The sequence below is a fragment of the Lathyrus oleraceus genome, chromosome 7 (genome assembly GCF_024323335.1).
Source record: "Lathyrus oleraceus cultivar Zhongwan6 chromosome 7, CAAS_Psat_ZW6_1.0, whole genome shotgun sequence".
NCBI classification, from domain to species: Eukaryota; Viridiplantae; Streptophyta; class Magnoliopsida; order Fabales; family Fabaceae; genus Lathyrus; species Lathyrus oleraceus.
This window is the reverse complement of record NC_066585.1, coordinates 63,589,587-63,603,880: the sequence shown is the minus strand read 5'-3', so window position 1 is coordinate 63,603,880 and position 14,294 is coordinate 63,589,587. Positions and strand designations below refer to the sequence as shown.

The 14,294-nt window shown below is 34.5% G+C and overlaps 1 pseudogene; it reads left to right on the top strand.

The window, feature by feature from the left end:
- Nucleotides 1-13,516, top strand: part of LOC127102042 (probable CCR4-associated factor 1 homolog 11) — a 56,383-nt pseudogene extending 42,867 nt beyond the window's left edge.
- Nucleotides 13,517-14,294: the final 778 nt, after the last annotated feature.

Below are 14,294 nucleotides of genomic sequence, written 5' to 3'. Positions count from 1 at the left end.
ACCAGGATAGCTATCATAGGGTACTTGAACTGATTTGCATAAGGTAGGGTTATCTAAGTTGTAACGGTAGTTGTTGATGTCAAGATTAAACTCAAGTCCTCCTAAACAAAAATCCATTTGCAACCTAGTACGAATTGATGTGTGCTTTGAAATTTCATCTGGCTAAAACTTTTAACAAGTTCTATACTGAATTTTGCTTGAGGACAAGCAAAGATTTAAGTATGGGGGAGTTTGATAACACGAAATTATATCACATTTTAAGACTTAATTCAATTAGATTATATTATCATTCACTTTAGTTTATCTCATTTTATCAGATATTATGCAGTATTTCCTTGCTATTTATGTCAGGTATCCATTTTGAAGCAAAAGTGAAAAAGGGAAGAAAAGGAGGTGTAGAAAGGAGTAAAAAGGAAACAAATATCAAAGACCAAGCCCAGCCCAAAGAAAGCGCACGTTGTGCCTGTGACGGGCGTCACAAGGGTTGTGACGAGCGTCACACTAAAAGCACCCCTGTGACGAGCGTCACACATGGTGTGACGAGCGTCACACCATTCCACTAGCTTTTTGGCGCAAGTCACGCCCTCAGAAGAATTGAAGAGACGTTGAGAGAGTTCGTGTCCTATGCCCACGCCGTGTATTTAGCCATGCTGAAGACTCGTGGGAAACAAAAAGCAGTTAGAAGCACTACTATAAATAGCTACATTAGAAACCTAAAAGGGCTCCGCTTCCTCTCCCCTCTTTTGCCGTCTACTCTGCCAAAGCTTTTCAAACCTTCTGTTTTAGCTTTTGCTTATTTTTCTTTTCCAACATTGTTTATTTTATTTATTTGTTTTGCAAGCTTTACATTCTTTTTCCCTTGCAAATTTACCTTTCCCATTTTAGCTTTTAGATATTTTTTCGCATAATAGTTTCTACACCGGAAACTATTGTGCAACTTTATACCGGATTTAACCTTACGTTATATTCCAGTTTTATTTCCTTGATTTAATTTGCTGTTTAATTGAAGAATCCAAGAACAAATCCTACCGGCTTGTGGTGGAGTGTTCAAGACTATTGTATTACGCATTCAGGTTCTTTAATCATTATTTAATATTTTGTTTTATTATTTATCTATATTATCTGCCTGGAATGAGTCTGTTTATGCATGATATAAATTCTTATTTATTTAGCATGTCTGGCTAATTTGCCTAGGTATCGGTATGTAAAGTAAGCAGAATAAGGGATCAAGACTGAGTCGGTCTATCTAAACTTAAAATCAAAATCAATCTTTTTACGGTCTCAACTTACAGGTTTAATAACAAGATTTTTTACAAAAGTAAAAGACATAAAGAAGTTAAAATCAATAGAGCGAGAGTTTGAGATTTTAACTGGACAGTGTAAGTTAGGCATTAATTCTAGATCAGGGCGAGAGCAAGTTTTAGAGTTAATTAAATTCTGACCTTTTCCAAAAAGTATTTTTAAAGATTGAATGTGAGGACGAGAGTTAAGCATTTGGATTTGATTATATAACCTAAGTCAACAGAGCGAGAGTTTGAGATAAGGGTGTTTAAAACGGTCAGTATTTTCTTAAAAGGAGTTTCTGCAACTTTATTGTTTTCAAAATATGGTTTTTGACTTAATTATAAGTGACAGCTACATTAATATAAAATCATGGTTTATTCAACAGAGCGAGAGTTTGAGATAAAACCTTTAACCAATAAAGTTAACCGAAACGATTCATTTTAAAACCAAGAAACCGACAAAGACTTGATTCCCTAGTTTTGACGAACTACATACCGATATCCGTTTCATTAATATTTAATCTAGATATTATTTTAGCTCTTAGTTTTTCCCCAAACAATCAAACATTTTCACCTTAGATTTACGTAGTAACCTTAGATAACGGTATATCGATTCATAAGTCCCTGTGGGATCGATATCTTTTAAAACTACGCGATAGAACTGTGCACTTGCAGTTTGTATCCCATTCTCGACTCACACTGTCGAGCGATCATGCGGTTGATAAGGTTGTTGTTGTCTTGGTTGATAGTCCCGTTGATTGGCCATGTAATTTACTTCGTCAAAACCGGGAGGTGGACAAAATCCGGTGTCATGTTCACCTTTACAAAGTTCACAACAAGCTATTTGTTTAGCTTTTGACGGTTCTCTTAACTCTTTGATTTGTTGCGTTAAGAGTTCCACTTGTTGTGAGATGAGCTTGTTTTGGGCAAGTATGGCATCATTCGTCCCTAACTCAAGCACTCCCGCCTTCTTCAAAGAATTTCCACGACTTTGACTTTGAAGATCATTCAAAGCCATACGGTTGATAATGTTTGTGGCTTCTTCGGCACTTTTTGACATCAACGAGCCACCCGAGGTGGCATCCAACAACGTCTTACAGTTTGGTTGAAGTCCATTTCTGAAGATATGGATTTGAGTTAATTCATCAAATCCATGCCCTTTGCATTTCCTAAGCATGGACTTGAATCTCTCCCACGCTTCATTTAAAGATTCACTGGTTCCTTGAGAAAACACCGAGATGGCCGTCTTTGATTCCATGAATCGGTTATGAGAGAAAAATCTTTCAATGAATTTCTCTTCTAACACATTCCAGTCGGTCATTACGGCAGGTGTTTGATCAAGATACCAATCCTTTGCTTTACCGAGCAAAGCGTGGGGAAACAATCGTCTGAACAACGGAAGCTCCTGAGCCTGATCCACTCCGGCAGCCAATGCTATCTCATAAAATTTTGTGAGAAAAGCAAATGGGTCTTCATGGTCCATTCCGGTGAATGGACTCCCATATAATAAATTCAGAGTTCCCGTCTTCATCTCAGCTTGCCTTCCTGTTTGGTTGGCAAACTGAGCGGTGTTCCTTGGACTATTGATACATGGAGTAGAAATAGGTGGTGGTGGTTGTGGCTCCATGTTTGGTATGAATGGGTGTGGATTTGTGGTCGAAGAACTTTCTCCTTGCTCTTGGCGTTGTCTAGCCTGTTGCCTCCGACGTCTCGTTTTGCTATTGAGCCTCCTTGCGGTTCTCTCGATCTCAGGATCAAAAAGAAGTTCGTCCACAGGGATTTGCCCTCGCATAAAACGTAAGCTGCACACCAAACCAAACAAATTACAAGCACAAGTCAAAAATTCACAAGCTAAAACTTAAACAACCATTGCGATGCTCGCAATATCAATTTACAATCCCCGGCAACGGCGCCATTTTGTTGAAATGTATATTTCGTGTCGGGTTTTTGTTATCGTATCCACAGAGATTGTAAGATATCACTGCCGTTCAATGGTTGAATTAATCTTAACTTAATGTAACACTAGGGTTTTGGTTTTAATCAAGTTATCTTGCATACAAAGTAATTAATTGCGGTAAAAGTTATGTTTTGATTAATATGAGAAATATTGTCAAAGTTAGGTTTCAATGATTACATTGCTTTGCATATATTTACTCGGTCAACAATCTTATAAACTCCTTTAGATGATAAATAATTTCACAAGGTCCTCTCAATGCGTTTCTCTCGAACACCCATTGTGAGTTTTGCCATTTTGATCCATTGTTTCTCTCGAACACAATCTATCAAAATGACAACTTTTTGGTTCAACCTTATGGTGAACAAAATCATTCGTTACTATCTCTAGCTAACAAACAAGTTTGGATGAAAACCTAGGTCAAGAATCGGTAAACATCTCTCGATCAAATACCAACACAAATAGTTTTAAATAGAAACAAAGTTTTCATCATATATTTACCGTTAAAGAGTTTACATATGAGGATCCTTACATTTACACACAAAGCTAGAAATCACCTACATCTAACCTTGACAAATGGATGACTTAGCTACTCATTTTCATGGTAGCTTGGTCGGCAAGTAAGGAAAGAAGGTTGATCAACATCCAAGTCGGATAATCGAAGTTGGATGGGAATCCACCTTCTTTTTGTGGAAGATGGTTGCTAGATGAAGAGAAATGAAATTAGGGCATAAAAGCTCCCACAAAACAATGCTGTAAAATATCTAGGAGAAAGTACAAAAAATGGAAAAGTTGGTAAAAATGAGGTATGGTGCCCAAAAGTGGCACCTGCTACTTATAGACAAGTGCAGAACTGTCATGTTCGCTAGGCGAGCAGAATGGCTCGCCTAGCGAAGGTCAAATATGAGCACAAAAAGCCCCAGCGCCCAGAGAAAACAGGGCCTTGGTGAACTGTGATGTTCGCCTAGCGAACATACCTTCGCCTAGCGAAGGACTCGCCTCAACCTTCGCCCCAGCGAGGTTGAGAGGTTTTGCTACTGGAATGCTCGCTGGGGACTCGCTAGAGCCTCGCCTAGCGAGTGAGTGTTGGCTGCACTTTTCTCCAAAACAGAATGAATTCGCTGCAGACTTCGCCTTGAGCTCGCCTAGCGAATTAATTTGCTAATTTACTGGAGCTTCTCGCCAGGAGCTCGCCTAGCGAACAAATTGCTTCGCCACAGACTCGCCTAGCGAGCAGGCAGATGAAATGCTTGCTTGCTTTGGTTCCTTTGCCAATTCTCTTGTGTCTTTATTATCAATTAATTCATGCCTTTCCTGCACAATAACACACACATCAAAGGCACCAAGCTTGTTCATCAATGTAATGCATTCCATGTAAAACAAATGTGGTTTTGACAATTCTAGCGAGGAAAAAGTGTGAAAGATGCCCACATATGATAGCTCAAATAAGCACTTTTGGGCATCTAACAGGATGCGTAGGGGTGCTAATACCTTCCTTTCGCATAACCGACTCCCGATCCCATTCTCTTTGGTCGCGAGACCATGTCTTTTCCAGGTTTACTCTGAGCGTTTCCTTTCCCTCTTTTGGGATAAATAACGCACGGTGGCGGCTCTGTTGTTCTTGTTTTCCCGCCGGTTTTTCGCGTAATGCGACACATATGTACCTGCTGGAGTTTAAGAACATGTGCAAGCAGGATTGTTTCAGAATGCCACCTACAATGCCATGGCTTCTGATATTGGATGTACCTGCTGGAGCTTAAATGAAAGACATGTTCATGCAGGATTGTTTCAGATGACATACACAATGTCATGACATCTAATATGGCTGTACCTGCTGGAAGTTATAAAAGGAATTATTGGATTATGCATGATTTTTCCAGGATGTCAGACCCGATGTCATGACATCCTGTACACAGAACATTCAGTATGAATGTCTGATGTTTTGTGATTGCACAATTAATGGCAATCTTTGGATGATTGAAGATATGGCTAGCTGGCGCATTCAATCATGGATTACAACCAGATTTACTTATTTTCCAAGGAGATCTATACAGCTGTTATAGAAAGATTTGATTGGAAAATAGATTTAGGGTTTTCAAGATGTCCAAGCCCAGCTGGATGCTTCTATAAAAAGGGACTTAGAGAACCTGTTTGAACACACAACCAAGATTGAGCGAAATATAGAGAGAGAGTTAGGGTTTGTGTCTATTTAGTCGTAAGACTTGTAGGTCATTCAAGTCATCCATTGATGATTGAATTGGACTGATTTGTGGTTGTAATTTGTCACTCTAAAGCTGGTAAGCAAGAGTGTGTGTCTTCTTGATCAAAGCTGTGAAGCAAGATCAAGAGTGTGTCTTCTTGATCAAAGCTGTGAAGCAAGATCAAGAGTGTGTCTTCTTGATTGAAACTGTGAAGTAAAATCAAGAGTGTGTAATTGAAAAGTATTTTCTTTTCTCAAGGGATTGTTGTTTAAAATCACTGGTGTATGATTGTAGGGAAGTGAGTGGGTTCTCATATCTAAGAGTGCTTAGGTAGAAGTTGCACGGGTAGAGATTAGGTGAGAAAGACTGTAACTTGTTGAAGTGTATGGATAGTCTTTGAACTAATTCTATTTTAGTGAATTTCCTTCCTGGCTTGGTAGCCCCCAGACGTAGGTGAGTTGCACCGAACTGGGTTAACAATTGCTTGTGTTATTTGCTTTACCATTATGTATTTTTATCCATTGTATGTTAACAGATATTAGTGTCGTAACATTATCTTCGATATCTTATATCTGATACCAGAATTTCAGAAAGCAAGAAGAAAAGATGAGGATTCTCGGAAAAAGGGTGCTCCAACCATGGTACATGGAGCCAAGCTTCATGAAGAGTTACAAACCATATTATCAAACATGTAAAGCCTTTCTAAGAACCCGATAGAACTTTTTCAAACCTTGTAAGAGAGCTTTACTTGAACCTAAAGTTTGTAGGAACCTCCCTAAGATCATTAGTGAGAGAAGTGTAAATAGATATCCATAAGGACAACTTTGATAGAATTGTTTATTTTCCCTTTGATGGAATATCCTACACATATTAAGGACCCATAGGATTTAAGAACTTCAAGTGTGCCATAACCCGAAACTACCTTGTTATCAACCCCATGGAGAAGCGAAAGTTCCCCTTCAAATCAAGCATCCTAAAAGCAAAGGTTCACATCATCCATTTCCTTCAAAAAAGAATCCTTTTACTACGCAGTTTCAACCTTAACTATGCCATCAGATAAAGTGTCATACCCCTCTGTATTTTAACTCAAGAAGTTCTAACAAACCGAATAGAAATAATACTTCACCATATGATTCGCTCTAGAGAAAACAAGTTAATAGAACTTCCCTATGGAGAAATGATCACCAAAGAGAAACTATAGACTCATCCAACAACAAGATCAACTATACCACTCTCAGAGAGATAAAAGTTTTTATCAAACATGGAGAGTTAAGGATGTCTCAATAATCCAAAAAGAAGAACAATTAGACGAATCCGAAGACATAAAATTTACAAAGTCTTGGAGATATGTCAAAGTTTAGCCAAAGATGCGGAAGAGATCAAGAAAATCATATCAAAGGATTATGATACTTATGGAAATAGATAGTCTCACTTATGTGTCTTATTTTAGTGTGCTTGCTTTCCTGTTTTTCTCATTATTTCAAATTCTACAATTTCCTGGTTATTGTACTTTAAAGTTTAACAAATTTGAATTAATAAAAGTGTAATTTTTTCCTTTCTTAAATGCTTGTGTACCAATGTGTTTGCATATTTAAATTATTGCAATGTATGTTTTACCGTTATTTATGATTTTGACAAAGGGGGAAAATTTTACTTATAGGGGGAATAAAGTATACTCTCTTTTTTATTGAGGGGGGGTTTAATTACTCCAAATATATTTATTTGTCTCTTTCACCACATCCCTGAGAGATAAGATGTTATCATAAAAAAGAGGAGAATGTGGAACCAATTTTTGTAGGTTAAGTAATAAAGGAAGCTCTCGATAACATGTTCTTAATGATGAATATGCTTTTGATGATGACAACTAAATGTAAGCAGTCAAAGACACAAGTAGACGAAGTAGGGTTTTGATAATCACTACAAACATCCTCTGATGATGAAACTCAACTAGATTAAAACTCAAGCCTCATATTCAAGAACAATTCAAGCAATTGTGTATATGACTAGATTACCTGACCAGTCTTGAAAGAGAGGAAGTGTGAAAGCTCCCCATATCGCATCTGTGTGAACAATATGTTGTAACAGATAAGGGTTTTTTCATAAATTTATACAGATATATCACACACACACACCCTAAAATATATTTTAAAGCTTATTTTTCTTAAAGATTTATTCCTAAAAATGTTTTGAAGTCAGAATAGTTGAATAAGAAACTATCGGAATGTTTTTTGACAAAAGTTATACTGCCTAATAGATTTGCACTTATACCCAATAGATTGGTTAGTGCATAAATTATCCTTAATCGTTAGGGACAATTTTTTAATGAACAATAAAGACTCTATTTCCTTTCATTTATTTTAAAACAACATAAATGTTTATTTTGATGTCTTCTAACCAGTTGTTGCATGATGCCAAACGACTGGCATATTAACTTTGGCCCAATAATTTTTTTCTGGCAATCTATAGCCTATAAATAGAGGTCATTCCCTTCCTATTTTATATCCAAAAACTCGAGCTTTCTTAACTCATTCCTCACTCGCTCTCTAAAAATTATTTTCTTTACCTTCTCTCACTTAAATTAAGTCGTAGCGCTTCAAAAAAATTCTTTTGTTTAGTGAGGCATCTTTGTAATTCTGGAAAGGGATTTGTTGTAAATTCACCAAGGAGTATTTTCTCTTGGTTGAATATTTTATCCACAATTACGGTTTGGAGATTTAGATTCTAAGTCACAATTACGGTTCGTAAGTTAAGACTAGTCAAAAGCTTACTTTGGTTCGAGATCATCCTGGTTCAAAATTTTAACTTGGTTCATGGTTATCTTAGTCAAAACCTAGGTTCGGTTCGTAAGCTTAGCCAAGAGAAAAGCTTTCTTTGATTCGAGATAAGCATGATTTAAAATCATAGTGGTTCGTGGCTAACTTGGCCAAAACCTGGGTTCAGTACATGGGTTCAGCCTAGTTCAAAAGCTCACTTTGGTTTGAGATAAACCTGTGAAAAATCTCGGTTTAGCTTGGGATCTAATCGCTTTAAGTTGTTGTTTGGAAAAAAGACTAACCACTTCAATCTGCTGTTTTGAAGGAAGTCTGGCCGCTTCTCTCTAGTGTTTGTTGTTTGGTTCGAAGTTAGCTTGAAACTTCATTTTTTCTTGTATAAGGGGGTTCGAGAGTTTAACGTATTAAAAATTCTTCAGAATTATCAAATAATCTCAAGATTAAATCTTGAAAAGAAGATTAAGTCACTTCATTTCGACCGTATCTATATAATCATGGTGTTATCTCTCTTACCCTCGACTCTTTATTTTCTGCGCATTTATCTTTTCACTAGGAATTTATTAGTGTATTTCATTAATTATAATAAATAATACAAAATAAATTAGAGTAGTATTAATCTAAGAGGTGCAATTAATATAATAATATTAATTAAAATTATAAAAAATAAAAACAAAAAGTCATAACTTTTTTATATAAATATTTTATTTAGTGTACACGTGGCAGTAACTATATATAAGTAAATTTTCTAAAATAAAAATAAAAATATAAAACTTAGTATCCATAAGTAAAGTATTATTTATATATATATTAAATTAAATTTTACTAAATCAATATTTATTGATGTATTTTTAGAATTAATCTAAAAGTAATATCACTAGATAATTTGATTAGATACGCATTTAAACTAGATTTGATAAACTGTTATGAGATAAACCCGCCGGATTATATTGTTGAATGCACAAACATACACACGCAGTATAACAAACACATCCTTTATCTTTTCCGTATTTAGTGTTTACTTTCTATATAAAACAGCCAAATCTCTTCTCATCTCATTACAGTACAAACAGATCTAGTATTCACTTGCAGAGCGTTTACAGTCTCACAATCGTTTACAGTCTCACAATCTTAGTTTGAATTCAGTTTCAACATCATTTCCTCGAGATCAAGAATTCACAAAACTCAACATGAGCAAACTAAAGGAAGTCATTATCCGTCAAGTGTGGACATATAATTTGGAGTATGAATTCAATCTCATACGTCAAGCTATTCATCAACATCCTGTGGTATCAATGGACACTGAATTTCCTGGTGTAATTCATTCACCTAAAATCCATTGTCACTATCTTCAACCCTACGACAACTACTACTATTTGAAGGCGAATGTTGATGAGCTTAAACTCATCCAATTTGGTCTCACCCTTACCGACATTAAGGGAAATCTTCCTGATTTTGGAAGCAACAACACCTACATTTGGGAATTTAACTTCCGCGATTTTGACGTCAATCATGATCCTTGTAATCAAGATTCTATTCATATGCTCTGCCGTCAAGGGATTGACTTCAATCGAAATTTCCGTAACGGTGTGGATTCAATACGTTTTGCTGAACTAATGTTCTCGTCCGGACTTGTTTTCAACAAATCGGTCATGTGGATCACATTTAGCGGTGCTTATGATTTCGGATATTTGGTGAAGATCTTGACTCAAAAGAATTTACCAAACCGTTTAGAGGATTTTTTAAATAATGTAGAAGTGTTGTTTGGAAAAAAAGTGATCGATATGAAACACATGATGAAGTTCTGCAACTTTTTGCATGGTGGTCTGGAACGAGTAGCTACTACACTAAATGTGAGTCGCGTTGTTGGAAAGTTTCATCAAGCTGGATCTGATAGTTTGTTGATAGGTCAAACATTTAGGAAATTGATAGAAAATCTTATTATTATCAATAAGAAAGTTCCAGATCTTAAAGATTATGCCGGAGTGTTATTTGGATTAGAGATTGTTGTTTAGTAAAACCGAATACAAGGTTATTATAAAAATTAAAATATATAAAAAAATTATTCTTTGATTATTTTCTATATGCATCTGTCTTCTTTGCATGACACTTTTGTGATATGTTTTATTTTCATCTAACAACATAAACTACTATAAGATTATCATCATCAACCTATAGTCCATTATTTAACTATGACATCTTACCTTTGAAATCTAGAAATGTCAGGAACGACACTACAAGAACTATCACTAAAGATAAGATTCAACACTAATTAGTCTATTTTTGGAAGAAGAAAACAATGATAATTCGTGGAATAGCTTAGATATTTAATTCTATTATTGCTTATGTAAGCTATCAATAATATCTCTGAGGTTGCGGAATTGATGTTTAAAGTATATCAGCATCTTTGAGCTTGTGAAGCCTAATTCAAAGTTCTATTTACTGTTACAATTGCATTGCTTTTAACTTCTTGATGTTTCTATATGCCAGTTTCTCTATGCTGATTTGGACAAATGGTTCTTAATGTCAAAGTGCATGATGGTTTGAACATCACTCTAATTATATTATAAAATCGTTTTCTTGGTTATCTTAATGATGGATTAGTCATTGAAGATATATAAATATGAAATTGCTTTTAAGTTGTGTTCTCATTCATGAAAGAAATATTATAGTTTTAATTTTTTTTAATCAAACCAATGCTTAATTATTAACAATTTTGATAATATTATAGTTTTAATTTTTTTAATTAAACCAATGCTTAATTATCAACAAATATATAACGTTTAAGATGGATATTTTTTTTTATAATTTATAGTCTAATTGGCTTTGATTAGAAAATTAAAAATCTGATCTAGCTTTATTGATTTTGATTAGAAATTTAAAAAATTTATCTGACCTAATTTAACTTGAGATTTACGATGATTTTTGTGGCGATATTGTAGCTGAATAGTTTGTAAACATAAATATAAAACTGATATTTTGCTACGTTTTCGTTTTGGTTTAGCTTTGAATTGTAAAATATTAGGTTGAATTTTGCTAGAAAAATCCAAACTAACTAATTAGATTAGCCACCCAATTTAAACGTTGTTTTTTTAAATTTTGAATAAGCAATTATTTCATTAATAGGAATAACCCAATAAGAACAAAAGTCTCTATTTCAATCTACAAAGGAAAGGTAATGTCTTCCAAGCATAAAAGTTCCAAGGAGAAAGAGTATTACAAGTTAATCTCGTCATACATTCTTCAAAATTGAAAACCAAACGGTTGAATTGGACAACATTGCGCATTAACCAAATGCTCCAAACAGAGACCAACTAAATCACACCAATAGTAATCTATCTCTTTTGTTATTCACCTTTTTATACAACAAGCAAAACTCAGCAAACTCCTCAATGGACAATACCAACTCGATCTCTATCCAAGCCATAACCTTCGACCAAATTCTTCTCGTGAAAACACACTTGCAGAAGAGATGCATCAAAGATTCATCGTGCCTAAAGCAAAAAAAAAAACACAACAAAAGTCTCTCGCATCCAACAAAATACCCCTCCCAGCTAGTTGACTTTTGGTTGGAATCCTGTTGATAATGAATCTCCAACCAAAGAACAAAATATTCTCATAGAAAAGCAAGTACATGTAATACATCTACATTAAACAACTCTACATCAGACACCGACGATCGATCTATTCGCAAGTGCACGAATCGCGTCAGAGTAATATAAAAGATTATCGATCCCACAGAGACCAAATCGTCAATCTATCGATTACTATTGTTACGATGTTTATCTAGGGCGGTACAAACGAGATATTGATGTCGCAAAATAACAGTAAATAAAGAAAATGATAAATACAGTGCAGATAAAGATAGGCTTGAGTGTATTTCACGTCAGTTAAACAATGCTTCGATTGTCTAAATAGAACTACTTATGGGGCAATATTTTCTACTCTTGAAAAGAATCCATTTAATAGGAATTGTCGCTTTTGCGTATTCAGAACCGAGTTTACCCTTAAATTAAGGCATTTTATTGTCACTTATAAAAGGTGCGCAGAACGCTAAAGTAGTAAACCTATTTTTAAGAAATAAGACCCGTAAGCTTAATTGAAAAGCGATTTTGATTCGGAAAGTTTACCCAAGGAGTTTCCTGATTTTAAATCTATCAACGCGTCCGAAAATAGTTTCAAAAATCATTTTTCCTTAAAGTGATAAAAATTCCTAGTTAACTAAGCCAGGGTGCTTTCGCACTCCTTGAGTAGTTAAAATTAACCAAGTTTGTTTCAGAAAATTCGAATTAAAAATCAAAACAGCCCCTAAAGCATTTCTACAGATGCAATATGTGAAACATCACTTTAACCGCGATCCTTACATTCTAGCCTTTTGAAAGATTTAGCCAGACATGGTAATACAAAAAAATACAACGATGTTGAACATGATGAAAAGAAGTTTAGATTGTAAGGCGTTGTTGCACCCCAAAATTTGCTCACTTGGTTTCCAACCATCATATGCTTATTGCTTCTCATACATTGCATTTACATTGGTACTTGTGTGGGGGATCAAGGATTGCTAGAGCTTGTGATCATTAGTTGAAGATGGAAGTTTTCAAGGAAAGTTGTGTGGGACCTCATACTCATGAGTATATTATTGATTCAATATCATTGGCTTTTTGAAATTCCCCAAGAATCTTTGAGGAATCAGTGTGTGGCTTTAGTTACTTGGCCCTTAAGCCTTTTGATCAGGAATTAGGGTTTTGGCCCCTTTCAAGAATTGAGTTGAATTTTTATCAAGAATTGGTTTCTTTGATAAATTGATGGCCCAAGGTATCAAGTATGACCATTGGATTCATCACAAGACTTCTCAAAGCATTGCATTGGATGATTGCTGAATTCTGACTTGATTAGTGAAAAGTCAACTGTTGGTCAAAGGCTGTTTCTGACAAATTTCTTGAGCAACTTGGTTCTCAATGGATTATATGTGTACTAGTGAATCCTCATTTGGATCATGGACCTTTGGTGGGTATTATTTGATGTCCAGTGGTTTATTCTTGGTTATTTGATTATTTGAGCAAAAGTCAACAAAAGTCAACTGTTGACCAAGTGGACTTTTGGTCAAAGTTGAAGTAAAAAATCATGTTTCAACATCATATCGCTTTTGGTGAAAAAAATTCAAGGGAAATGTAGTTTTGGAGGCTAACTTGTTCATGAAGTAACTTGGTGAAGTGGAAATTTTTCTAAGTGTTACTTCATAGTGCTGATTTTGTAAAATTCATAACTTCCTCATTTTTTATTGAAAAGTTTCAAACTTTATATGCCTGAAAATATGGGAAGAATAACTACAAGTTTTTCAATATGGTCCCATGTCCAAAAAATACTTATTTTGAGAGTTATGGAGCAAGACATTATAGGTCACTTTTGAGAATTATGGGTCATTTTCACCGTTCAGCCATTTTCGAGGCCACTTTTGGGGACTTTAAATGTTTCAAACCAAATTTCCACCAACATGAAAGTTATAAAATTAAAAAACAGTTTTTAAAAACTAAATCAAACAGGTCCTTGGTTTTCTATTTTTGGTATTTTAATTTCTAAAATGTGTTTATTTTGTTATTTGTTTTATATAGCTTATGAATTTAATTATTTATGGCCAATTTATGAACCCTAAAAATCCCAAAAAAATATTTTCATATTACTCTGAGTTTCCTGGAATTTTTGATGGTCTTGGACCAAATTTATTTTTAGTTTTGCTTTGTTTTAAAAATCGGACAAGATTTAAATGGATTCTTGAGGTTTTATGGCTTCTACATGCTTAAGGACCACTCCTCAAAAATCAAGAGGTTCAAAATATGATCACCTCAACAATCATTAAATGCAAAAAAAAACAAAATAGCAATAAAATAAAATAAATTAAAAAATTGAATAAAAAATAAATAAAATTTAAATAAAAATCAATTAAAATTGCAAAGTAATATTAATTATTATTTTGCAAAATATTAAAATGGCTAAAAAAAGTAAAATCAAGATTTAATATCAACATAATATAAATAAATAAATAAAATCAGAAAATAAAAGCAATTAAAAATGAAATTTTGGAAAGCAG